Source organism: Ambystoma mexicanum, chromosome 7q (assembly GCF_040938575.1).
Source record: "Ambystoma mexicanum isolate Mex_15411 chromosome 7q, UKY_AmexF1_1, whole genome shotgun sequence".
NCBI classification, from domain to species: Eukaryota; Metazoa; Chordata; class Amphibia; order Caudata; family Ambystomatidae; genus Ambystoma; species Ambystoma mexicanum.
This window is the reverse complement of record NC_090941.1, coordinates 157254682-157282384: the sequence shown is the minus strand read 5'-3', so window position 1 is coordinate 157282384 and position 27703 is coordinate 157254682. Positions and strand designations below refer to the sequence as shown.

At 44.6% G+C, this 27703-nt stretch overlaps 1 protein-coding gene across 1 annotated transcript in view; it reads right to left on the bottom strand.

Moving 5' to 3' along the window:
* CFAP47 (cilia and flagella associated protein 47) overlaps positions 1-27703 on the bottom strand; it is a 3369192-nt gene that overhangs the window by 1665312 nt on the left and 1676177 nt on the right. The gene's annotated exons all lie outside the window — the stretch shown is intronic.

Sequence of the window (27703 nt, the reverse complement as noted above, 5' to 3'; positions counted from 1 at the left end):
GGACCCCTAGGAAGAGGTGGTGCCATCCCATCCCCATCTTCTTCATCTGCGTCTGGGGGCATTGGGATGATTTTACCCGTCTTCACTGGGCTGTACAGCAGTGATCCGCCAGATCTGCTCAAACAGCGGAACCGGGCCTTCAGCAGTCCGAATGTCCTCTCAATTATTGCACGTGTGCGGACATGTGCCCTATTGTACGCCTCTTCATGCCTGTTCCTTGGCCTCTGTACAGGTGTCATCATCCATGGCGTGAGTGCATATCCAGCATCACCTACATGGGATGTAGATGGGGGGGGGGGGGGGGGGACATGTCAGTGTTTGTAGTATCATGTCTTCAACTGATGCTTTGCTATCTTGTGTCATTGTTCATTCATGCATATGTGCCATGCAGTGGTTGGTTGTGTTCTTTGGCCATCACAGAGGACGTTGGCAACTGGACATTGTCCAACGCATTGGTGTGCATGTGTACTCTGCCCTGCGGGTGACATTTGATTGTGAGTATGGCATTGTGCAGTGATGTGCACACATGGCAGAGTCACTCCACTGTGATGAAGTAGTCGATGCAGGACGTCTCATGTACAGGCATCATGTGCATTGGGAGGGCAGTGTTCCATATTGTGGGTGGGTGTTTGCAGTGGCACAAGGTGTATGGGACAGTGATAGTATCGGCTGTGCGTGTCATGTGGCAGGGTGTGTACGGGCACACTGTGGTGACCCGTCATGTGTTGCTTTGTGATGTTTAGGATCCGCTGTCTATTCAGTTGATAGCCGGGAGGAGGGTGATGCATGTACAGTCACAGCAGCACACTCACATTGCTCATTGGCCTGAACACACACACACACACCACTTCAACCGGTGCATTGGCAGCTGTACTCACCCAATAGCCATGTGCTTTGTCTGGCATAGCGTTCCATGTACCGTGGCAACATGGAATTCCGCAGTACCATTGAGTCATGGGTTGAGCGTAGGAAATGTGCGCAGCAGTGTGTTATCAGTTGCGTGGCATCACATACCATATGTTCATTCAGCGAGTGATACTGTTTCCTATTGCGGAACACCATCTCAATTGCACGTGGTACAGTCCGCTCAATGTGGGTGCAGTCGACTGCACCTATGCAATTTGGCATGCCTGCCATGGCATGGAAGGCCAACTTGGGGAGGGCACGGGGAAGGGCTATCTGTTCTGACACATGGCGCAACAGGGCATTCAGTACCTGTACCAGGATTTTTGAGAAACAGGGTTGTGATATGCCGTGCAGCTCACCAACTGTGTGTTGATAGGTGCCAGTGCCAAGGAAATGGAGTACAAACACAACCTTCAGGAGGGGGGGGGGGTGGCAGAGGGGGTGTTTGTGTGGCTGCTGATGTCCTCAATCATGGCGGTGATGTGCAGGATTGTTGGACGGTCCAGCCTGTATAGTGTGTGGATCTGTCCTGTGGTAAGGTTTCAGGGTGAGGCCCTGATGCGTGGTATTGCAGGCTGCCTGCGGGGTTGTGCCGGCTGGACAATGGGGTTTGCCATAGGTGCAGGGTTGGCTGGTTGCCGCCTACGCCTCCGCCTCCTCCTCCGCACCATTACTGCCATCATGTGCAGTGCTGTCTGTTGGTTGAGTAGGCCCAGTCCCAATGCTACTAGAGCTGCTGCCTGCATGGTTCTGTATTGTGTTGGGCTCGGTGTGGCCCTTTTGGAGGCTCCCAGTGGGCTGCTGGGTCCAGCTGGGCTGATTTGGTGCACCTGTGCCCTGATTCAGTTCAGCAGGCACTGTTTAACGTCATGTTCGCGGTGGCGGCAGTACCGCCACCGTGATCACGGTTTTAATGCAATTTTCAGGCGGTGTTTCCATGTCCGCGCTAGTTGTGATGCTCGCAGTGTTTCGTATAGCCGGTAACGGAGGGGTTTCCGTGCAGGCGGACTTTACGGGACCCTTTACTCTGCGGTGGCGGTTGGGGGTAGTGCTATTTCCGGGGCCGCAGGTCATGATTGGGGGGACGCGGAAACGGTGCCGGTAAGGTTATGCCGGTGGCGTTAAGTCCAGACCGATGTACTTGTAATGAGGCCCACTGTTCTGATAGTCCTCTCCCACCCTCCAGATTCAGGCCTCCCAACACAAAAAAGAGGGTCCTTTGCCACTTCATATATTTCAGTTCCACTTAACCAACAGTCACTTAAGGGGCAAAACGCATGCCTAACTATACGAACTGAAACTATAGAACCCCCCCAAAACCTACCCTCACCTCTATAGAGAGTCCACAGTAAGGCCATCGGGCCACCACACGCCTACGCATGCACACCTTGCTGAGCAAACCAAGCCACAATGTGCCCCATCATGCCAGCACAATGCACCCCCACCTGACTCACCTCTTGTATACTGCTCACCGAATCCACCCCTCCTTACTACAAACTATCCAGCAGCTTCAACAAGGAACAACATACTCACTCCAAATGCCCAAATGCAAAGTTCCAAGCATGTGCACATCACAACCACCAACCCCAACAATCGTCATGTGACCTACCTACGAAAGCCCACTGATATCACAATGTACGAACCTTGCTCGCAAAATGTTACAACCATGTTTGAAGATGCCACAATGTGTGGATATTGCTTGAAGAATCCCAATGTACATACTGTATATGACTTATGCCTAGTGAACCCCAAAGCTGCTACAATGTGTGACCCTTGCCTATTGAACCCCACTGTTGCTACAATGTGTGACCCTTGCCTAGTGAACCCCACTGTTGCTACAATGCGTGACCTTTGCCTAGTGAGCCCAATGCTGCTACAATGTGTGGCCCTTGCCTATTGAATCCCACTGTTACTAAAATGTGTGACCCTTGCCTAGTGAACCCCACGGTTGCTACAATGTGTGACGCCTGCCTAGTGAACCCCACTGTTGCTGAAAGGCGTTACCCTTGCCCAGTGAATCCCAATGCTGCAACAATGTGTGATCCTTGCTTAGTGAACCCCACTGTTACAATGCATGACCCTTGCCTAGTGAACCCCAGACCTGCTAAAAGGTTTGACCCTTGCCCAGTGAATCCCAATGCTACTACAATGTGTGACCCTTGCCCAGTGAATCCCAATGCTACTACAATGTGTGACCCTTGCCCAGTGAATCCCAATGCTGCAACAATGTGTGACCCTTGCCCAGTGAATCCCAATGCTGCAACAATGTGTGACCCTTGCCTAGTGAACCCCACTGTTGCTATAATGTGTGATCCTTGCCTAGTGAATCTCACAGTTGCTAACATGCGAGACCCTTGCCTAGTGAACCCCACTGTTGCTACAATGTGTGACCCTTGCCTAATGAACCCCAATGATGCTACAATGTGTGACCCTTGCTTAGTGAATCCCAATTCTGCAACAATGTGTGACCTATGCCCAGTGAGTCCTGCCATAGACTCCGTATGTGAGCCATAGACAACTAACCCTACTGCCAATATTTTAATTATTGACCCGCACCCCCTAGAACCAGAACAACTATCTGAACCGAACCTGTCACCCTCAGTCCACAATATGTCCCTCTGTCCTAAGATCCACACAACTACCATTGCAAACAATAAGTGTTCCACCTCAACAAACATCTATGGGAGCCTAATCAATGCAAGATTGCTCCTAGCCCACGCACTCGACATCTCAGATCTCACCAACTCCAACCAAATTGACTTAGTAGCCATCACGGAAACGTGGCTGTATGCAGCTGCCAGGCCAGCCATCTCACTAACTATCCCAGAGGGCTACACCATCCTGCGAAAAGAGACCATTGGCCAAAGGGGGAGGTGTACTACTCGTCGAAAATAATTTGACACTCAGAACTGCCCAACTCATCCCTCCACTCGAAAGAATCACTATCCATAAAACGCTCTTTTGCCGATACTGCCTCACTCACCATCCACATATTATATAGGCCACTTGGCCCAATACGATCTCTAGATGAGGACATAACCCTCCTGTTGGGCAACAATGCCACACTTTCCTCTCAAATTATTATTATTGGAGACTTTAACTTAGGCCTCAATGACCCCACAGATGCCAACGCTAAAACTATAACTAACACAATTGAATCACTAGGATTTACACAAAACGCATTACCTTACCCACACACAACAAAGGCTGAACACTAGACTGGCTGGCAGACATGAACGGCAACAAGTCAATGGGCTGTGTTCGTGCTGGTAGAGAGTTTCACAGACCCCCCTCTGTTTTGCATAGCAAGTAACTTTGGGTCTCACCCTAAGTTACCAGGGGAATCCAGACGTGGACCCCTTGCTCACTGCTCTTAGAGAGGCACAGCTTCACTGATGATGCTCAACTAGGCTGAAACACGTGTATGGGGTTGCTGTGGTACTCTTGTTCAGAGAAGTGCCTAGCATTTCGGTGCTGGACTGCCCCTGTGCAGGACAAAGACTGATATGCTGGGAAATGTCTTCTCTTTGAAAAGAACAGTGAGCTAAAGACTTGGTTGAGACTCTCCCAGGGGCCATCCACCCAAGAACAAGTCAATGGGCTGTGTTCGTGTTGGTAGAGAGTTTCCGAGACCCCCCTCTGTTGAGCTATATAATCAGACTCTCCTTTTAGCTATAGACAAAGTTGCCCCACTAAATACCCACAAACCAAAGTCTAGAGCCCACCTAAATTCCTGGTATGCACCGGACCTGAAACTCCTATGAGCCACCAAATGAAATGCAGAGGCCACATGGAAAACCACACTTTCAAAAGATAATAAAAATAAGTTCCTTGATGCAGCAAAAATATACAAACAGGCCATCATCCAGGCGAAGAGCCTCACCTACAACAAGCACATAGCCAAAGCCAAAACAGGTTCGGAAAAACCTTTCTCCATCCTGCGCAAACTTGAATCCCCTTTGCCCTCACCAGAAAGCTGCCACAAGGATTCCTCTTCGTGCATTACCATCCAGAAGGCAGTACTTGACAAGACTGCCCTACTAGAAAGTAAAATTGCCAACAAAAAAGGCAAATTATTCCAATCAAATACACCAACCAACCTTTACCCCCCCACCCATCCCTAACAAACTATTTGAATTCAGACCTGTTAAGCTACAAGAAGTCACAAAAATGATCAATGGCCTAAAACGACAAGATGCCAAGGCAACATCTGCCCAGCCACCTTCATCAAACAATTTGCTGCAGAACTAGCACCATTCATCACCGCACTCATCAACAACTCCTTCGCACAAGGGATCGTTCCGAACAACCTGAAAGATGCATGGGTTCTCCCACTCCTAAACGGCCTACTTACAAATACAGGAACATCTGGAGTCTAAGAATATCCTCGGTCTGTGCCAATCCGGCTTCCGTCCGGGACACAGCTCTGAGACAGCACTCCTAGATCTCAAAATCCAAATGGATGAGATTACAGACAACAGGAACCTAGCCATCCTGCTCCTAGCTGACCTATCCGGACTGTGTTTGACCTAGTAAATCACAAAATTCACTGCCAACACCTCTCCTACGCAGACCAGTTCTCTGCCCAAGCCACAACTTGGATTGATTCCTTTCTCTCTAACCGCACAATGAGGGTCTTCTCCAACATAGCGGCAGCCACACCAGCTCCAGTCCTCTGCGGCATGCCCCAAGACTCATGTGTCTTGCCAACACTTTATACCATTTTCACCAAGCACCTATTCAAGCTCCTGGGCGAACAAGGCATCTCCTATACCAACTAGGCAGATGATATGCAGATCCTCATGCCTATCATTGGCAACCACACTGAGGATACCAATTCCCTCAATAAAATCTATCAAATCATCTAAGCCTGGATGGCGCAACACAAACTCTGTCTCAATGACGATAAAACAGAACTCCTAGTGGTAGGGACCCAATCCGGAATAAAACTGCACTGTGATTCCAAATATTTTACCATAGACCAGAACCCAATCACCTCCTGAAGGAAGTGAAAACTCTAGGGGTCTACCTCGACTCTTCACTCTCCCTAATGAGACAAGTCAGTGCAACGGCCTCAGCAGCTGACTACAGAGCTTAGCTCATTAACGTGTGCCAACCATTCCTAACAACTGACAACTGCTTCACAGTAGCTAGAGCCCTAATTCTGTCCAAACTAGATTACTGCAATGTTCTATTTGCAGGATCCTCTACAAACACCCAAAAACTCAAAAACATAAAGAATAATGCCCAAGAGCAGCACTGAAAATCGCAAAAAAGAACATATCTCTACGCCGCTAGACGCACCGCCCACTGGCTACCTGTCCTAGACTGCATCAAATATAAGACCCTCTCCATCACACACAAGTGTATCACACACACAGCCCCTAAATACCTCAGCAGCAAAATCACCAAACCCTACTCCTAGAGACCGACCAAACCATCCCCTCCCATGTCATCACTACGCCTAAATTCAAACGATCAAAGGAAGGCAGCTGCAGTTTACCAGCAGTGGCGGCCAAACAATGGAATGCCTTACCTCTCTCACTCAGATCTGACCCCCTCGCTATACTCCTTCCGCAAATAATTGAAAACCTGGCTCTTTACACAAGAGCCCTCGCTTCATTCCTTCAAGTTGTGTCAGCTCTGTCATTGTTATATTGGACTATGCCAACTTCTCCATATTATACGCTGGAACTTTTTCATGTTTGTACTGTAACCAGCACCCAGACACATCCGGGTTCAGCACGCTATACAAATAGAAATAAATAAATAAATCATTGTTCCAATCTGTGTAACTCTTCTGTCACATTACGACCACGAGGGTGTGGCTTGATGGTCTGTAAATGAACCTGAAAATGTCTCGGTCATTATGACCCTTGTTGGTGTAATGCCCAACAAGTGGCTTGTCGTTGACTTTTCTCCTAATGTATGACCAATGTTCCGATATGTTTTGTTTCTCTGGCCTGATGGTTTTCCACACATACATTAGGCCACATGGGCATTTGAGGATATATATGATCTTTTTCGGTTGACAGTTAGTGTGGGTTCGAAGTTCCCACTTGATATGTCCCTGCTCAAAAGTATGTTTAGTGTCAGTGAACTGACATGTCACCCATTTGCCACACTTATAGTGTCCTGTAAAGGGGGGTAAACCCCATGTGTTACACACAGTTGACTCTTCTCCTGCACACCTGTATGTGTGTACTAGCCTTTGCTTCAGAACGAAGTTTGTTTTCAAGGAAAACATGGGTTTCTTGGCTAAAGTTCCACAATGTTTTACCAAATGCCAATTTTTATGAATTGTATTCTTAATTGCATTACAAATAGGCCTGAAAGTTGTGACACACATTAGTGTGTCTGTGGTGGTATTCCTGTGTGGTCTGAGGCAGATGTCTCTATCAGTGTTAGCTAGCCTTTTATAGTTGTTTTTCACCAACTTAGGTGGATAACCTCTGGCCATAAATCTGTGCTTTAATTGATCTGCATGTGTCTCAAAGTCTTTGTTCTTTGAGCAGCTCCTCTGCATTCTCGGAAATTGGCCATGTGGTAGGTTGGTTTTTAGCCCCTCTGGATTAAAGGTAGAGTAGTGGAGCAGGCTATTTTTGTCTGTTTTCCTCCTGAAGAGGGTGGTACATAGACCTCCTCCTCCCTTGTGAATCTTAAGATCTAAAAAGTTCACTGAAGTGTCATTAGATTCCATTGTGAACTTAATGTTTCCATCACAGGTGTTCAGCCATCGATGGAACTCTTTCAATTGATCAAACGAATCCCTCCATATGAGGAATACATTATCGATGTATCTTCTCCACACCACAATATGGTCCGTAAACTGATTCCAGAAGACACACATTTATTCTCAAAATTGGCCATGTATAAATTGGCCACATTTGGGGCAAAAGTACGCCCATGCTGACACCTTTATTCTGAATGTACAATTATTTAAAAGAAAAAAGTTCTTCATCATCGGTAATCTTGTGCATTCTAAGATAAAATTAGTTGGTGGTTTTCCCGGATCCATACGTGTGTCCAAGACAATTTTAAGGACTTCAAGGCTTTCTAATTGTGGGATGGAGGTATACACAATGCCTCTGTATCCATGGTGACAAGTATATCAGAGGCTTGGATAACTATGGCGTCTAGGATATTGATCATATCTGTAGAGTCTTTCACACAGAAAGGGGTCATCACTACGAACAGTTTAAGAAAGTATTCTACATAAACAGATAAAGGTTCAAGTAGAGAATCAATAACGGAAATGATAGGTTGTGCCGATGGATGTGCCACACATGTATTTTTGGAATAGTATAGAAAGCTGCAATTCTAGAATGCTGTTTCTGTAGGAACTGTCATTCTTCATTAGATATCCAGCCCTCCTTCCCAGCATGGTCAGTTAAGCTGGCAATCTCATCTTTTAGCCGTGTCGTAGGATCTCTCTCTCTAGTTTTTTACATGTAGTAGCATTTGCAAGCGGGCGTTGACATTCATTCTCATAATCCTCTGTGTTGAGAATAACAATACCACTGCCTTTATCGGCTGGTTTTATAGTTATATCTAATTTATTGTAAAGGTTTAAGCTGCTCCGTTCTTTCACACTTAAATTATCTGGTTTGAAATTGTGCTTTTTAGCTGCTTCTAAAACTTGCCAGATCATAATATTCTCAAAGGTTTCCAGCTCAGGAGGGCATGCATGAGTAGGGGGAATAAACCGGGATCCTCTCTTTAGACCTGTGATGTTTACAGTCTCTGTTTCTAAAGTATGAGATGGATTCATATCTTTCTCTTGTTGAGGCAAATAGACTTCAAAGAAATGCTTAAGTCTAATGTTTCTAAAGAATTTCGTAGTTCAATCTCACAGCTAAACGAATGCGCATTTGTCATGGGGACAAAAGACAACTCTTTTGCCAGGAGTAGTTGTTCTGGTTCACTAAGGGTATAGGTAGAGAAGTTGACAATTGGTATGTGATCTGCTGTCATTGGTTGGAATACCACTCTCTGGTTGGACTGTGATGGTCTTTGACTATAGCGCCCTCTTTGTCTTCCTCTGAGAACAACCTGTTGCCTTGCATTTCCTGATATGCTCGGGACCAATCCTCCACTTGATGATGTTGGATCGATTCTGTTGTTTATTAATATTGTTGGTATTCTGCTCTATATAGAATCCATCTCTCAGGAATGGATATGTTTTTTCCTGAAGGGCAGGAAATGCGAGGCAACAACAGGTTTGAGATTGCCAACTTAACTGACCATACTGTGAAGGAGGGCTGGATACGTTATGAAGAATTACAGTTCATACAGAAACAGTATTCTCGAATTGCAACTTTCTATACTATTCCAAAAGTACATGAAAGTCTGACACATCAACTGGGACGACCTATAATTTCAGCTATTGATTCTCTGCTTTAACCTTTATCTGTTTATGTAGAATACTTCCTCAAACCGTTTGTAGTGAAGATCCCTTCCTATGTGAAAGACTCTACAGATATGATCGATATCCTAGACACCATAGTTATCCAAGCCTCTGATATATTGTCACCATGGCATTGTATACCTCATCCCACAATTAGAGAGCCTTAAAGTCCTTAAAATTGTCCTGGAAACAAGTATGGATCCGGAAAACCCACCAACTAATTTCATATTAGAATGTGCAAAATTGGCAATGATGGAGAACTTTATTCTTTAAAAAAACAAATGTACATTCAGAATAAAGGGGTCAGAATGGGGGCTACTTTCGCCCCAGATGTGGCCAATTGATACATGGCCAATTTTGAGACTAAGTTTGTGTTTTCTGGTATCAGTCAGCTTACAGACCATATTGTGGTGTGGTGAAGATACAGGAAGCCACCAGACAAAAATAGCCTCCTCCACTACACTAGCTTTCATCTGGAGGGGCTAAAAATTAACTTACAATATGGCCAATTGCCAAGAATTTGGAGGAACTGCTCAGAGAAGAAATACTTTGGGACATATGCAGATCAATTGAAGCACATACTTATGGGCCACAGTTTATCCACGTAAATTGGTGAACAACAACTATAAAAGGGCAACTAACACTGATAGAGACATCTGCCTCAGACCACACAGGAAGACCCCCAACGACAGACTAATGTGTGTCACAACTTGCAGCCCTATTAGTAATGCAATTAAGAATATCATTCATATAAATTGGCATTTGGTAAAACATAGTGGAACTTTAGCCAAGAAACCCATGTTTGCCTTAAAAAATACTTCAATCTGAAGCAAAAGCTAGTACACACCTACATGTGTGCAGGGGAAGAGTCAACTGTGCGCAACGCATGGGGTTTATCCCTCCATTACAGAACACCAAGTGTGGCAAATGTGTGGCATGTCAGTTCACTGACACTAAATACAACTTTGAGCAGGGACATATAAAGTGGTAACTTCAAACCCACACTGGTGGTTTTCCGGTATTCTGTTGCTGGAGGAGAGAGCTGCTTTTCCTGAAAGAAGGTTCATTTGTTGAAACATTATCCTTGGCACTGCGAGCCACGGAGGGCTATTGCCGAGGCACGCTCGCTTCCGGGAGGAGGCGGAGCCAACCGGCGATCACGTGGGCAATCACGTGACTTTGTGCAGCCTCATAGAGCAGCCCAAACCACCCTTGCGACGTTAAGCCCGTCTGCGGAGTAAAGGGCGGTGCAGTCCATCTTTAGCTGCACTGTTTTGCTGCTGTTTGGCTCTGGGTGGCGCAGGAAGTCCTGCTGGGTCTTGCTCACTAAGGAGAAACAACAGGGGTCAACTGTTGCTCTTAGCTGGACACTGGGGAGGAGAGACGGACTCTGGCTGCTCCTCAAGCCATCGGGCATTCCCAAGGTGATGTTATTATACTACATATAAATTCACTCTCTTAAAATAAAAAATAAAAAAGTATATGTGACAGTGATTTTAAAAACAATTGATAAGTACTATATACTCTTCTAACCGCATATTTTTTGTTCCCAGCTATTATTTTCATTGATTTTGCTAATAGCCATTTCTGAGATATTATCATTAATACCTAGAGGCTGCGAGCTGTTCTCCCCTCTGTAAGTAACATAGTATCTGTGCTTTTATTTTTAACATGCCCGCACTTAGAAGTGGGTTTGAAACTGTTGAGAATCAAGCACCTATAATAGTAGAGGTTCTACCTGGTTCCAGGATGCAGAGTGAGGCACCTGTGTACATAAATTCTACTGGAAATATGCCTAACCCTATTTTAGCTGTGGGTAAGACTAAAGAAAATTCCATTTTTAGTGCTGAAGGGGGTCAGAGGGGTTCCTCTTTTACTGACCCCATAGTGTCTGATGTTGTAGCTCCTAGCAATGGGGACATGGAGTTAGCAGATTTTGAATCTAATGGGGTTCATAGGGATATTCCTGACTTTAGACAGGACCTTACAGATGAAGAATGCCTCCAACAAAGTTTTATTGGTACTAAAAGGGTAGTTCGCTACCACGCTTCCACCCCTCTTCAGAGGAGGATCTTGAATGGTAAAATACAAGCTGGAGAAGGTTTAGAATCGTTAACTTGGAAGGGAATAAACCCATCCGGATTTATGCAATTTTCGCATATTTCGCCAGCTACATTCATTTTTGGAAAGGAGAATAAGGATAATGTGCAGTCTTCCCTAGATTCTCCAAGGTTAGAAACCCTTAAGCAAAAAGATGGGGGCGTTCATTCTAAAGGGACTTCTAGTCGCCCTAAGTATAACCCCAATCAACCTATTGGGGAAAGCGATTTAGATGACTCTTTTTTTACTATGGCAGATGCTACGGGTGTTTTGCTTAAAGAAATTGTGGATTTAGAGATACCAGCATGTAGATCTGTGCGTAATGGAAAGGGGGCAAGGAGTCTATCAGAGGGTGCGCCTTCTAACTTATACCCATGTGATGAAAACAACTACATAACTGGGAATCAACTAGTGGGTATGCAACAATCTCTGGTTAAACTGATTATAGAAACAGACAACTCGTCTACACATAATAAGATAGCCTCTACTCAAACTGACAAAGGGGAGGATTATATAGTGGAAATGGAGGATAAAGCAACGGATCCTCAGCAATTTCTACGAGAAAACCATGTAGTAGAGGAAGATAAACAAGAAACATCTGGTTTAAGTAGGAAGGAGAGAGGTGATTATTTGTTACCACTCCTATCCAACTTACATATTAGTCTTAATTTGGCCTTGAAAACTCTGGGGGAGTCTCAAGAGACTATTGTTGGCTCTATGATAGGGCAACAAGCGGCTTTCAATCAGCTGGTGACTCGTCTGGCATTTTTGGAGGGAATAGTAGAGGGCAAGACCATGAATGAACAGATTATTAAAGAACAGAGTCGATGTGACAAATTTAGAAAGGATCAAGATATAAGGTTAACTACCATGGATGCAAAAATTACCACTTTGTTGGAAGTTATGCTTACAGGAGACCGTCCTACTTCATCTAAGAGAGAGCTAGGGGAACTTGATTCCCAGGGCCAAAGAGATAATGAGGACAACAATAAGAATTACGGAAAGAAAATGGTTTCTCCCGATAGTCCTTCTACCCTCTTAGATGTCATAATGATGGCAACTGAAGGGTGCTCCGAAGAACAGGAGTTGGATAACCTCAGTGCACAGATGCACGCAAGAGTATCTCTTAATGACGAAGAACCCTTGAACATCAGTAGTGAAGACACAAGATCTCCTCAACACACTACATCAATAAAAGGGCTAAAATGTAAACATAAGACCAAACATAGAGAGAAAAAAACAGTAAATCAAGATCTGGAATTAGAGGCAAAGAGTAACAATGATGGAATAGTCCCTGTGAATATTTCCGACCATAATATAAATGAGGTGCCCCAATCCCCAGTTGGTAGATGCAAAAAATCAAAAAAGCAGGTTAGGATACTTAAAAAAGTAAAAACATGCCCAACACAAAAATTAAAAGGTAGAAATGCCAACCTTAAAGAAATTAGAAACATCCCGCTCCAGGAAGAGCGGGAAGTTAGGGGGGGTCCCAAGGATGCTCATAAGGAAGAGAGTCCAGTCCAGGGCGAGTTGAATAATAAAGGCCTTGTGGCTAGTGGGGAAACTACTATAGACTCAAATAAGGAAAAGAATAACTTGCTGAAATGTGGCCTTGAGCTCACTCAAACCAAACAAACAAAGATGACAGCTTTTGGCACAATAATTAGTACCAAACACGCCAGAACATCCGTAGGCACACAAGTCAAATTCCCTACGGTTTCCCAAGAAACACTGCCAGCTATAAGTAATACTACCCTTCCCGTTAAGGGGCCGACTGAATTGTTTGGGAGGGATAGTGGTTCTACCATCAATATTATGGGAAGAAATCCCCAAAATATACAACCTTCCAAACTACAAGATCCGGAAGGTAATGCTATGATCACTTCTGGAGTAGATCACACAAAGAAGCAATCTACTGTGATTCAGGCCCCTACTAAGCTCAGTACAGGGAAAATCGTGGGTTGGATTAACAATAATATAACAGACTCACAGGTTAGGTTGAACAGAACTCATCTCTTAAATCGGTTTAAGAAGATCCCCGTGTTACGAGCTATAACAGATGATATAGATGCCATATCTCTTCCTAACTGTAATAATCACAGAATGGTAAGTTGTTTTCATTCGGTGATGGTAGCAGATATGGTGCGTGCCCAAGAAAAAAACCTTAATTCTTTGGGCTACGATCTATTTTCATTAGCAGATAATAAGGAGGCCAACAACTTTCTTGAATATAAGGAACCGAATAATATTCAAAATAAACAAACTATTCAATTTGATAATAATAAATTAGAAAATTTGGGTCCAGGATTGCCACTTATTTCAAGCCTCCTGAATAATAATCAGGATTGGTCATGGCTACAACCGGCACTCAAAACCTTGGAGACATTCAGACAGGATAAGGGGTGTTCCTAACTATATAGAGATTGAGGTGATCTCTTGGAATTCTTGTGGGGGAACCCATCTCAACACGTTTCTGAATAAAAGGGAAAATTATGTACGCCCCCGTATCTATTTCTTACAGGAAACTATGATGCTGTCAGATATGCACATAGAAGGCTTCTATACTTTCTCTTCAGTAGCTATTAGGGGTCAGTTGGGCAGACCTAGTGGAGGTCTGATTATTGCCATTGATCGTAACTTGGGGTTCCTAGGTGAGGTGATCTTTAGGAGTAACTGGCTTCTGGCTATTATGCTCTCAATGGAGAATAATGTAGAGCCGATACTCCTCTTGAATCTCTATTGGAATCCGCTAAAAGTAGACATTGAGGAAGTGGAGGACTCTCTAGATATGATCCTGGGAAGTTGGTTTGAGAAAGGGTTTGGAAATCGCATTATCTTGGGAGGGGATTTTAATTCAGCTTGTGCCGACGGTGCGGTGCTCAACGAAAGAGGGGTATTACCTAGACTTCTCAGTACGACTATTAAAAGAGGTATAAGGTGGGATAATTATTTGGACAATTGGGATTTGGGTCTTTTAGACCATGCCTTAGATTGGAATCTTCCTAAAAATACTTGGAAAAGAGGAAGTAATAGCTCTAGAATTGACTTCTTCTATGTATCTAATGGCTGGAAGCAAGCTTGTGGAAAACTGTCACTTATGGAGGTCGAGTTCAGTGATCATGTTCCCTTATGTTTTTCTCTCTACATCCCCGACATGGGTATTTATATCAATCCCATGTTGCAGGGTTTAGAGGTTGGAAACAATGGGAGAAGGGTTACTTGGAATAAGAAAATAATTAAGAAATTTAATACCTTGGTGTTGGAAAATTTGTCCAAGGTGCAGCTTCAAATTATTAGGGGAGATGACATTGAGTTGGGAGGTTCCTACTATAATATTATATTGTCTTGTGTCTATAAAATTAGTATGGCCAGAGATCTGGGGGTGCCGAAACCAAGGGTGCGGGCGGCTGATCCCAGAATTCAAAACGCCAAGCGTACTAAATATAGGGAAATCAAAGCCTTGAACAAAGTGTCCATTCCTTTCTCGGAACTTAGGCTGAGAAAGAAAAAAATAATTCAGAAATATAAAAACTTTATCAAGTCTCTGAGAATGGATCATTATCACGAAACACACCAACTGATGATGTATAATCTATGCAAGGGCAGAGATGTCAAATTTTGGTCTACCATTAACTCTATACTTACGCCAGCTAAAGATAAATTAGACTGCCCCATTCAAGAGGATGTGTGGACTCTCTTCTATAAGGAAAAGTTCGCTCTACCCTCTAATCTCTCCAGGGAACAGGATGTGAACTTAGGCCCTCCGGTTGTAGGTGAGTGTCTGTGGGATATAGAGGATATTAAATGGGCCATCAACAAGCTTAAATCTTCTAGAGCACCGGGCCATGATGGCATTCCCCCTTTCGTTATAAAGTCGGCCCCGGAAATGTGGCCCAAGCTACTCAAACCCATATTCGATGATGTATTTAAATATCATACCATCCCTAAAACCTGGTCGCAGAGCATCATAATCCCCATCTATAAAAAAGGGGACACCCTTAATCCACAGAATTATAGGCCTATAGCACTGTTAGATGCAGCGAGCAAAGTCTTTGGTATTTTGCTTTTGAGGGACCTTAACAAGGTTATTAGAGGGAAGGCTTGCTATAGTAAATTCCAGGTTGGTTTCAGAGAGGGCTTGGGAACCGACCTGAATGGGATGATTTTGGCTCATTTAAGAGATACAGTTCATCAAACTAAAATGGGAGATGTATATATGGCTTCCCTGGACCTCTCTAATGCCTTTGATGGGGTTATTAGAGCAAGGTTGTGGACAAAAATGTTAGCTATGAATGTTCCACGCAAGATTGTCCAAATCTTGGCTCTTTTACATAGGAATACCTCCGTCAGGGTACGTTTATCTCAAGAAGGTTCCCTATCCGATCCTGTTGATACTGAGGTTGGGGTCAAGCAGGGCTGCTCCCTTGCACCTACACTTTTTAACCTGTACGTTAGTGATGCGGAGGACATGTGGCAGGGCCCTTCCATTGCTCCGGTCAGGTTGGGTAGCTTGGCTATTGAGTGGATGGCCTTTGCAGATGACTTTATCCTTTTTGATCGTACCCCGAGAGGCCTTCGCAGAAGGATGGATATTTTTTACCAATATGCACTGGCGAATAATCTTTCCCCCAACGCTTCGAAATCCCGAACGATTGTAATTTCTAGGAAGAGAGTTGTCAAACCATGTATCTGGAAGATGGGAGATAATTCGGTGGAACAGGTTCAGGCCATAACCTATCTAGGTTATAATTTTTCCAACCAATCAAGCCTAAAGATGTGGAAATTGAATCTTGGGGATAAAGCAGCTAAACTAAAAATTCAGATGAAATTTCTGAGGGCAAAAGTATGTAAATTCTCGCTCCTGCCTATTAGACGTTTCTATCTTGCGAAATGTGAACCGGTTCTTTTGTACGGTTTGGACATTTGTACAAAGGACTTGAGTTCCTATCTAAATGTGATCCAGGGGAAACTGTGGAAGGAAGTAATGGGCCTTTCTAGGGCAGTCCCCAATTCCATTATTCGGCACGAGTTTTGTCTCATATCACTTAAAGCCAGATACTTGTGGAGGCAACTCTCCTCTTTTAGAAAAATACATGACCCTCCGATAAACTCCTTATATGAGCTGGTGAATAAGGTAGTCAAATCGGGGGCTGTACTATCTATCAAGAGTTTTAGCGATAGAATGTTTTCTCTGTTGGACTCGCTGGGACTTTGCTTAGATGATTTGATTCAACAACCGGGATTAGTTAAAAAATGTTTATTTAGGTCAGACTGGGTAGACACAGTAAATGATATAGAGTCCCATGTAACCTACAAGGAGTATGCTAAATTTTTGCATGCAAGGGAATCGATTCCTCTATATATTCAAAAATTTCCTTGCCAGAGGGTGAGAACCACATTTATGCGTTTCAGACTTAACCAGATGCCCACCCTAGAAAGAATCTACCATTGGACCCATAAAGAAAAAGGGTCGAATGAAAATTCTAAAAGTCTCTCATGTCGATTTTGTGGAGCCACTGACATGATAGAAACACTTAGGCACCTTCTCCTTACATGCACCCATTTTGGGACTAAACAATCTCTCTACTTTACAGATAGATTTGATGGGGATTGGGAAATGTCGAAGAATCTGTTCTGGAGTCGCTGCATGTGGGGTGTAAATCTCTCCCTAATCCTCGCATTGAATTCACTCCTACTTAATATACAGGAGGAACTGGAAGTAAAAAATAAGGAATTCAATGCGTAGAGACTAGAGTGGATCTATGGTATATGAATTGATCTACGGTATATGAAATGTAAACTGTATATAATACGTATGGAATTTGATTTTATGTCTGGGAACGATTTTAAAGGTTGATAAATGCGTTGAAATTTTTGTATATATAGATATTTGTATATTTGTATATCTGTTCATAATATGAAATGTACTTTTCTTATTTGTTTGTAATGCACTTTATGTTGTATAAGGTTTTATGTAAACTAATCATACAACAATAAAAAAAAAAAAAACCACACTAACTGCCAAATGAAAATCTTCATATTCATCATTAAATGCCCGTGTGGCCTACTGTACGTGGGAAAAACCATCAGACCAGTGAAACAACGCATATCAGAACACCAGTCATGCATTAGGAACAAAGTCAATGACAAACCACTTGTTGAGCATTACACCAACAAGGGACATAATGACAGACATTTTATGGTTCATTTTACAGACCATCAAGCCAAACCCTTGTGGTGGTAATGTGGCAGAACAGTTACACAGATTGGAACAACGATGGATTTTGATACTGTCAATCAGGGACTAAACATCTCGGTATAGTGGAATCAGTTAATTTTGACATCACTCAAGGGACACATCTGATATAATGCATAGTCGCATTGGACAGTTTAACAGCTATATAAAAAAACGTTTTTTCAATTCCATCCAAATCTTTTCCAGTCCCAATTCTCGGTATCAGAATTGATGCAGAGCATCAACTATTGCAGCTGGACCTTTTTATACCAGCAGACAAAAACATTTTTGCCTTAGTATGCAGACTTCTTTTGTATGCATGACGTAGTAGATCTCGTTAATCAGAGATCTCCAGTCTGTTTTTGAAGAGAGATATACAATGTCATAAAGAGACTCATTGGACAGTGTAACAACAGTTACATATGAAGAAAAAAATCTTTTTCATTACATCTAAATATATCTAGTCCCGATTGTGCTAATTTTTTTGACAGATGTAGGTCAATATTTTTTAATGCAGCAGGCATTTCATGAGATAAGCAATGTTTTGCCTCATTAAATGAGAATAACCTAGTCTTGTTTTCTATGATGTAGCTGATCTCGTTAATAAGAGATCCTCAGTCTGCTTTCTTTTTCCATGAGGAAAGCGGATAAAGCACAGACTGCACCACAATGGCGCTTTCTGATCAGACAAAGAAAGCAGGCAGTGTACGGATCAACAGTGGCCAGTGCAGTAAGAGCTCTAAGAATTCAAAGTCAGCATTTCAAAGTAGAAATATACAAACTAGATGGGTGCCCAGTAAAACCATGAGATAAAACTAGTATAGATAAGTGAAACTGTTAACGTGGAAATGCATACACGAGTCAGGTCATTTTCTGTTAAAGAGACATACGTGTTAGCGGTGTGCAATGAGAGTGAACAGTGAGGAGAGATTTATCAGCAGAGGCTCACTGAGGAAAGCCCACCCACACATGGACGTGAATGCATCAGAGAGGGCTTTAATATTACAACGAGATTATTCATGTGTGGGGTGGCGTCCACAATATGTATGCCACATGGGCAGAACTGTTTATCAAGCGGAGGCCCTAGACTGTGTATCTAAATGAAGTAATGGAAAGTATGAAGTAGAGATAAAGGTATCCTAACAAAGGGTTTCATCTTGCAGGTACATAGAGTGTGAACATCTGGCCAAAAGAGGAACACAAAACTCGTGGGGCCCTATTCCAGCCTCTGTAGAGACATATCAGATAAAGATACAAAATCACAAGTGAGTAAGCCTCAGCTGGAGTCACTAATACCCCTCTCAAGTAACTAATTCAGCCATTGATGGATTCAATATATATTGGTTTCCTTACTACACAGCAAATAGCTGAGGAAGATCCCTATGGTTGGTTGAATCCTTCAAAGTGGTTTGAGCTGAGCAAGACCACAGCAGACCAGAAAGTCACACAAGATGGGTAAGAAAGTACCTTCCTATTAACAGGGTAGGATTCAGATGTGAATAAATTGTTTCTCCCCATGGCCCGATATCTTAACACTTCCCTTGTATCTTTTACCCATAGATACACTATGAACAAGAACAGCCAGTGCAAGTCAAGGCAGGCTGTGACAAAATAGAGAAACGTGCATGCAAGAAACACAAGGTATGCACCATTGTGCTACAAGTAATTTGATTTTAAAATGATATTGCATGATTAAGTAATTTCTAAATACTGATGTACAGACAGAACTTTTAATGGGATGTAATTTGTTTTCATTGTAGACACTGTTGAACACCGAAGCTTAGTAAGGAGTGCACTCCATTCAGATGCCACTCCTTGTCCCGATGATGGCGGGAGCAGGATTTGGCATGAATGTTTAGCCAACGTGCTCCGCCTGAAACACATGTCGACAAAAAGATCCACTATTCATTAAACATTAACAAGTTTGCATGAACACTGACATGTAGGAAAGTGGATAAGATATGACTTCATTCATACCAGTGGGCTGCACCCTACTAATGAACACTTAATCGACACGACAAACAATTACAACAACAAAGTAAAATATCATAAAGCAAGCTGTGCACTCTCGCCTCTCCTCTATGAACATGTATAGATCACAGGGATTTATCTATAAAGAAAAAAGGTGGTGTTCTCGCTGATAGATCCAAGCAAAAGTGGTAGGGAAGAGATACATTATAGAGTTTGAGGATTTTTTTCTCAAACAGAGATACTGAGTCTCCCTCTGTTGATCTACAATCCATCCCACAGTTATAGGGTTGTAGCCCTTTATTCTTGTAGAGTTATACCACCAAACCTGCTTTTTGGTCCCTAAGCACAGTCTCAGTGATGCAGCATCCAGCACAGAGCACAAAATGCTGCAGCTAAACTGCTACTAGCCCTTGGCTCAAGAGATCACATCTCCCCAGCTCTCAAAACTCTGCACTGGCTTCCGGTTGCCCGAAGGGTGACCTTCAAAACCTTATGAATCTCTCTCCGAGCAACGCATAAAACCGGACCTCAATATCTTTAGGACAAACTAAAATCCTACCATCCTCCATGAACTCTAAGATCAAGCTCTGCCGGCCTCCTAGTGATACCAAAAACCAACTCAGTCAGGTTGGGTGGATCATCATTCTCGGCCCTCGCCCACACCCTGTGGAACTCACTTCCACCTCACATCCGACTCACCGAGGACCTCTTGTTTTTCTGCAAATTACTGAAAACATGGCTCTTCCCCTAAAATCGACTCTTAAACTCAAACATGATAACAGCAACAAAAACAGTAGCCGAAGGTTGCTATATCAACAAAAAAGACCAAAAAAAAATCCAGCATCGAGATCCGAGCGAGAAAAATCAAAAATTAAAAATCTGCTAATGTAAATTAAAACAGATAAACCAAATAGAATGAGTGAAATCGATGAATGGAATGAAGCGGATGAATGGAATGAAGCGGATGAAGGGAACGAAGTGGATGAATGGAATGAAGCGGATGAAAGGAATGAAGCGGATGAAAGGAATGAAGCGTATAAAATAAATGAAGTGGATCAGATGAATGTAATAGATGCAGTGGGTGAAATGGATGCTGCAGATCAAATGGATGCAGCGGATGAATCAGATGCAGTAGGTATAACCGATTAAGTGGATGGAAGAGATGAAGCTGATGGAACGGATAAAGTGGATGGATCGGATGGAGCGGACGGATCAGATGGAATGGCTAGATCGGACGGAGTGGATGGATCAAATGGAACGCAAAGAGTGGATAGAACACATGGAGGGGATGGAACGGAGAGAGTGGATGGAAGGGAGGGTGTAGGTGGAATGGTAGGAGTAGATGGAACGGATGAACTGCATGGATCAGATGGAGTGGATGGAATAAATACAACGGATGGAGTGCATACAACGGAGGGAGTACATAGAATGGACAGAGTACATGGAATGGACAGAGTGCTCGGAACCGATGGAGTGGATGGGAAGGTTGGAGTCGACAGAAAGGACGTAGTACATGAAACGGATGGAGTGCATGAAACGGATAGAGTGCATGAAACGGATAGAGTGCATGAAACGGATAGAGTGCATGAAACGGATAGAGTGCATGAAACGGATAGAATGCATGGAGTGGATGGAACGGATAGAGTGGATGAGTACATGAAATGGATAGCTAGAGCGCGTGGGACAGACAGAGCGCGTGGGACAGACAGAGCGCGTGGGACAGACAGAGCGCGTGGGACAGACAGAGCGCGTGGGACAGACCGAGCGCGTGGGATGGATGAAGTGGTTGGAACGGATGAAGTGGATGGAACGGATCAATTGGATGGAACGGATAGAGTGGATGGAACGGATAGAGTGGATGAGTACATGAAATGGATAGATAGAGCGCGTGTGTTACGCTCACCTGGTTCCCACGGGGGCGTCAACCGGAACTGGGCCGCTGTTGTTTCCACCAGCGTGACGTGTAGCGCCGAGATGAATGACTGGACTGGCCAGCTCAGCCTAGTTTGTCTGGCTCGCAAGAATATTCTTCTGCAAAGGAGAAGAGGAATTAACCACCCGTGGAATTGAGTGTCAACCCACCTTCCCCACTCCCGTTGTCTTCCCACAGATCACTCTTGATGTCCCCTCCGTAGTCTCACCTGATGGTTTGGAAGGATGAGCTCTCCATCCTGCGTCGACCGCAGGGGCGCGTTGATGACCAGTTACTTCACTGGCGTAGAGGAATTGGTGAGTTCCAGTATTGACTCTAAAGTCCAATTGTTCATAAGAGTTCAAATGTCTGATCTTCACTCTGTCCGATTCCTTGCAGGTTGCCGATTAATCCACTCGAAGATTTCCAAATGGCAATTGGTAAGATTCAGGTAAGTCTATTGTGGTTTTCCCCTTAGGGGCCGGGGTACGGCGATGAAGCAGAGTTGACTGTGCCGACCCGAGATGAGGTGAGTACCTCCCGTGGTAAATCAGGTAAATCCTTGGGGGTAGCTTGTATAGCCTTAGAGAGTCCCCTTGCTCACCTTGCTGTCTTTGTCTCCTTAGGTGTCGGAGGGCGGCCGCGAGATGGAGAGAGCGAGATGGAATGCTGAAGTACCGCCAAGCAGGTGAGTTCAGCGCGGCGCCGTAGGAATGCGAAGCGATGCTTCAAAGACTTCTGTCTTTCAGTTCCGTGGCGAAATGGATCAGGATTCAGGTAAGGATTAAAGTTTAAACTCCTGTTCTAACCTTTATCCTTCTTTTCTTCTGGTTTCAGGAGTCCCTGGACTGAAGCGGGCGTGGCTGAAGACTGGAGCTGCTGAAAACACGGTGAGCGTTACGCTGCAGCAAGCAGAATAACGCGAAGCACGTGTGGCTGTCCGGGCGTGGTTTAAATAGCCTTGGAAGAAGATCCAGGTAAGTATTCTTCCACAGCCCCACCCAAGTAACAAAATAGTCCCTTCAGTAAAATAGTCCCTCCTAAGCCTCATTTGGCTCGAGTCTTCTTGCAGCATGGTCTGCTTCAGGTAAATTATCAATAATGAGCCTGGCGCCATAGGCGCCAGGACTGCACCCAAACAGCCCCTAACTGGGGCTTTTGGGCATGCTCCAAGTGGCATGATGCCTGCTTCTGGGGCTGCTGGGCCTGGTCTGGTCTTCCGGGGGCAGGCATCATGACAGCGTGGGACGGACGGAGCGCGTGGGACAGACGGAGCGCGTGGGACAGACGGAGCGCGTGGGACAGACGGAGCGCGTGGGACAGACGGAGCGCGTGGGACAGACGGAGCGCGTGGGACGGACGGAGCGCGTGGGACGGACGGAGCGCGTGGGACGGACGGAGCGCGTGGGACGGACGGAGCGCGTGGGACGGACGGAGCGCGTGGGACGGACGGAGCGCGTGGGACGGACGGAGCGCGTGGGACGGATGAAGTGGCTGGAACGGATGAAGTGGCTGGAATGGATGAAGTGGCTGGAACGAATGAAGTGGTTGGAACGGATGAAGTAGAGGGATCGGGTGAAGTGCATGGATCGAATAGAGTGGACGGATCACACGGAGTGGCTGGATCGGACGGAGCGGATAGAACGCATGGAGCAGATAGAACGCATGAAGCCGAACGATGAAACGGATGGAGTGCATGGAATGGTTAAAGTGCATGGAACGGATAGAGTGCATGGAACGGATAGAGTGCATGGAACGGATGGAACGGATGCAGTGCATGAGTGGATGGAGTGGATGCAACGGATGGAGTGCATTGAATGGATAGAGTGCATTGAATGGATAGAGTGCATTGAATGGATAGAGTGCATGGAATGGATAGAGTGCATGGAATGGAGAGCGTGCATTGAATGGATAGCGTGCATTGAATGGATAGCGTGCATTGAATGGATAGCGTGCATTGAATGGATAGCGTGCATGGAATGATCGAATGGATGGAGTGCAAGGAAGTGGATGGAGTGCGTGGGACGGATGGAGTGGGTGGGACGGATGAAGTGCGCAGGACAGATGGAGTTCAGATGTCCAGTAAGATCTCAAGCACTTTACTGAAAACCACCATATCTCATCACCACGCTTACTCTCTACTATACACCCCCACTCAACTAGAACACAGCGATACTAGTACACATTGGGTATAGCTGTTCTCATACTAACACCCGCCACATACTCCTCATCATCCCAATTTAACACAGCTGGCTCAAGACACCCGCTAGCCTATGCGTCTCCTCAGGCCTAACACAGCCAGAAATCAGTCTGGGTATCAACCCACCAGAATGAACACATATTACTGATCTCCCAACCACCACACCTACCGCTAAGAAGCAGCTATCATGCAAGTGCCACACCAGCTGCGCACAAATCCAGTGTACCCACGCACCTTATGACTCACTCTCTCTCTCTCTACTGACCTGAACTACGGTTCCCGAGGGCGTTCAATCTACCAGTGCCTTGAGATCATACCAATGATACATAAGGTGCTATACAAATGCAAAGTAACATAACATAACATGCTTCTCATAACCTCCCAGGGATCTAGCACCCTCTTGGTCTTGCAGCGAAGTCCAGATATGTTTTCCCTCTGGTTCAGTTGCCTCCATTAAGCAATGCTTCTCAGGTTCCTCTGGGAGTGTACCTTTAACAGGCCCTGGGATGTCTCTGTTGAGACAAACTCCAAGGTATGCCAGAGGGACACTGGAGGTTCATGGACTTGGTGAGCCCAACTTCCTCCTTCCCAAGATACACGGAGGACTGCCAATGGCAAGTTCAAACTGTGGTTTATTACAGGCAAAACCACCAGGGATCAGCGCACTCTTCCTCACCTCGCAGGCTGGTTTTAATGCGATATGTCATCAGCAGGACGTCACAACCTGGGCCCTTCTCCAGCAACTCTATTGGGCCACATAATTGGGTATTAAGTGTTGCACCACATTTAGTGGACTATATAGATGTTATTCTACTGGCTCTTGCATGTCAGGTGGCTTGCCTAGTCCATCCCCAAGTTACTATCTATAACAATGTTGCAGTGTGGTGGACTTGCCATTGGTATTAACTAGTATTAAACCAAATCAGAAAATATATAACTCAAGACTCGAGTGATTGATTTTCTTAGAATTATAAGAGGCCAGGCGCATGAACCAAACTTAGCACACCTATAGCTTGCAAACGCTATTACTTGACTGACAAGTGAATATCAGTCCTTGCTAAGATCTGCAGCGAGGCCAAAACTTTGAAAATATCAGTATTACTAAACCCAGTGAAGGCGCACTGCCCTATACTCATTACTCCTACTTTTCATCCCATTAGTAATAAGCAACAACAGGCATTTTCCTTATAAGTTTCATTAAAAGAAAGGTAAGAGGTCCTCAATGTGTCTGACTTCTTACCTGGCACAATACACAATTAACACACACACACACCTATACTTGTGAGGACCTTACAGGAACTCTTGGAGCGGAGGAAAAGACAACTTTGTTAGTGAGGTTCCAAAGCGAAAAGTGAATTCTTTGTTAACTTACCATCCTTGTGTTGACCTACTTGACACTCAACCTACAAGTGAGGACAAGTTTCAGCACCAAGATACCTTTGCTGACCGTGCACTTAAGAAATGACAGTAACATAACAATGGATGTGCGTTTGATGTGCTGTGGTCTAAAATATTTTCTATTCTTTGCTATGTGGGTTCTGGGCATATATGTTAACTCACATTTCACCAATAGTCATATGGCCAAAAAATTGCTATGCATGAAAACATCTTCACTAGAAGAGTATAAGGACAGGTCCTCACAAGTAAAAAAAAAAAAAAAAAAAAAGACATTATACACAAACGCCAGAACAATTCTAAAATTCTAACCCTGGGAATCCCACAACTAGAGGACAACAGTCTATAAATCAGCTCATCAACAGTGCCCCAACAACTCATAGATGACAAGTATCATAGCATAAGGTACCTCCTCAAAGCTCTTTTCATGGTATTAAACTCGACCATATATTCCTCCTAAAATACGTATCACTTTATTATGAATATGTTAATCACGAAGGCTAATGTCGTATCGCCAATGCCAAATCACATTCCAAAGAGATCTTCGCCATTTTTAATGAGCTCATCTCCCCCCCTAATACACCGGACGAAATAATCAAAGATGAAGCCTGGTGTACCAGCATTCAAGCTGCCATGCTACACAAAATTGACCTTCTCCAAAAGAAAATCAAAGACCACTGCAAAGCACCTCCGCAACAGACAGAAACTAAACCTACCAGCACCCCACCCACCTTGCCCAAGCCCACCATACCTGACTTCTCCTTCAGAGACGTCACTGAATCAGAAGTTATTAACCTACTAAAAAATCTCAAACCCTCCCCCTGTAAAGGCGACATTTGCCCACCAAAACTCGTCAAAGACTGCGCAGACTGCTTTGCGCCGCTCTTCACGGCATTCATCAACACGTCTTTTAAAACAGGCATCATCCCAGCCAACCTCAAAGAGGCCTGGGTCCGGCCTCTCTTAAAAAAACCTACTCTCGACCCCCTACAACCAAACAACTACAGACCAATAACCACGGTGCCATTTCTGCTGAAATTACTGGACAAAGCTGCTCACTGCCAAATCCAACACTTTCTGGAAACCCACTCCATCCTCGGGACCAGGCAATCAGGCTTCCGGAAAGGACATGGCACAGAAACAGCTTTGGTAGATCTAAAGAATCAGATCACCCAAATCATGGACAAAGGCAAGCCTGCTCTTCTGCTCCTTTTAGATCTCTCAGCCGCTTTTGATCTGGTTGATCACAAGACTCTCACTTCACACCTCACACACTCAGCCAACTTCTCCAAAGAAGCAGCCCTCTGGATCACTTCCTTCCTAGAGGGCAGAGTCATGAAAGTCTTCTCGGACATCGCCAACGCCACTCCCACGACAATCCACTGCGGGGTCCCCCAAGGATCTTGCACTGCACCCACACTCTACAACTTGTTCACCAAGCCTCTCTTTGACAAACTGGACTCATACGGCATCACATACACTAATTACGCGGACGACACACAAGTACTTCTACCCCTCTCAGGATCATACAACGAAGACGCCAAGGCACTCCACACAATCTACTCCGTCATCAAGGCATGGATGGCAGTTAATGGCCTCTGCCTCAATGGTGACAAGACTGAAATCATGATATTAGGTCAACAGAACACCCTAGACAAACTTGACAAACTGTACGCCAACTTCTCCATTGACAACTCCATCATCCCCGTATCCACAGCCGTAAAGACACTGGGAGTATACCTTGAGTCTTCGCTATCTATGACTAGACAAGTCAGCGCTATCACTTCCGCATCCGCACACACCACCAAACTCATAAACGCCATTAAGCCCTACCTCTCTAAACCCAACTGCCTCTCTATAGCAAGGGCAACTATTGGAGCCAAATTGGACTACTGCAATGCACTCCTAGCAGGCACATCAGCCAAAAACATAAACAGACTACAAGTCACGCAGAACAATGCTCTCCGGGCCGCTCTTAGTATCCCAAGAAGAGAGCATATCACCCAGGCCAGGCACTCAGCCCAATGGCTCCCGGTCAAAGAACGGATCACTCTCAAAATCCTCACCCTCACTCACAAATGCCTCTCTCTCTCCGCCCCATCCTATCTATCAGAAACCATCCTCAAACCTTCCTCCTCCCGTCCCACCAGGACACAATACTCCAACCTAATCTGCATCCCACGCATCAAAAAAGCCAAAGCCGGAGGCCTAAGTTTCCCCTACATTGCAGCCAAGACCTGGAACGCTCTCCCTGCAGATATTAGAGCGGAAAACGCACTCCCCACTTTCCGCAGGAAACTGAAAACCTCATTCCTTGCAAAACAATTGGGAAACTCTCAGGAATCCATGTAAATATACTGCACTGCGAATGTATGCATGTCCACTGTAAATTCTGTATTGTATGTAATTACTGTATCCTATGTAACTAAGATATTGTCTGTAACAAGCGCCACGATGCCCACGGGCTGATGTGCGCTCTACAAATCTGAATAAATAATAATAATGTCCTCAACACATCACCAATCTTAACACTTTCTGCCCCTTGCAGAATGTATCAAGTGGATCCTGTAACATTTA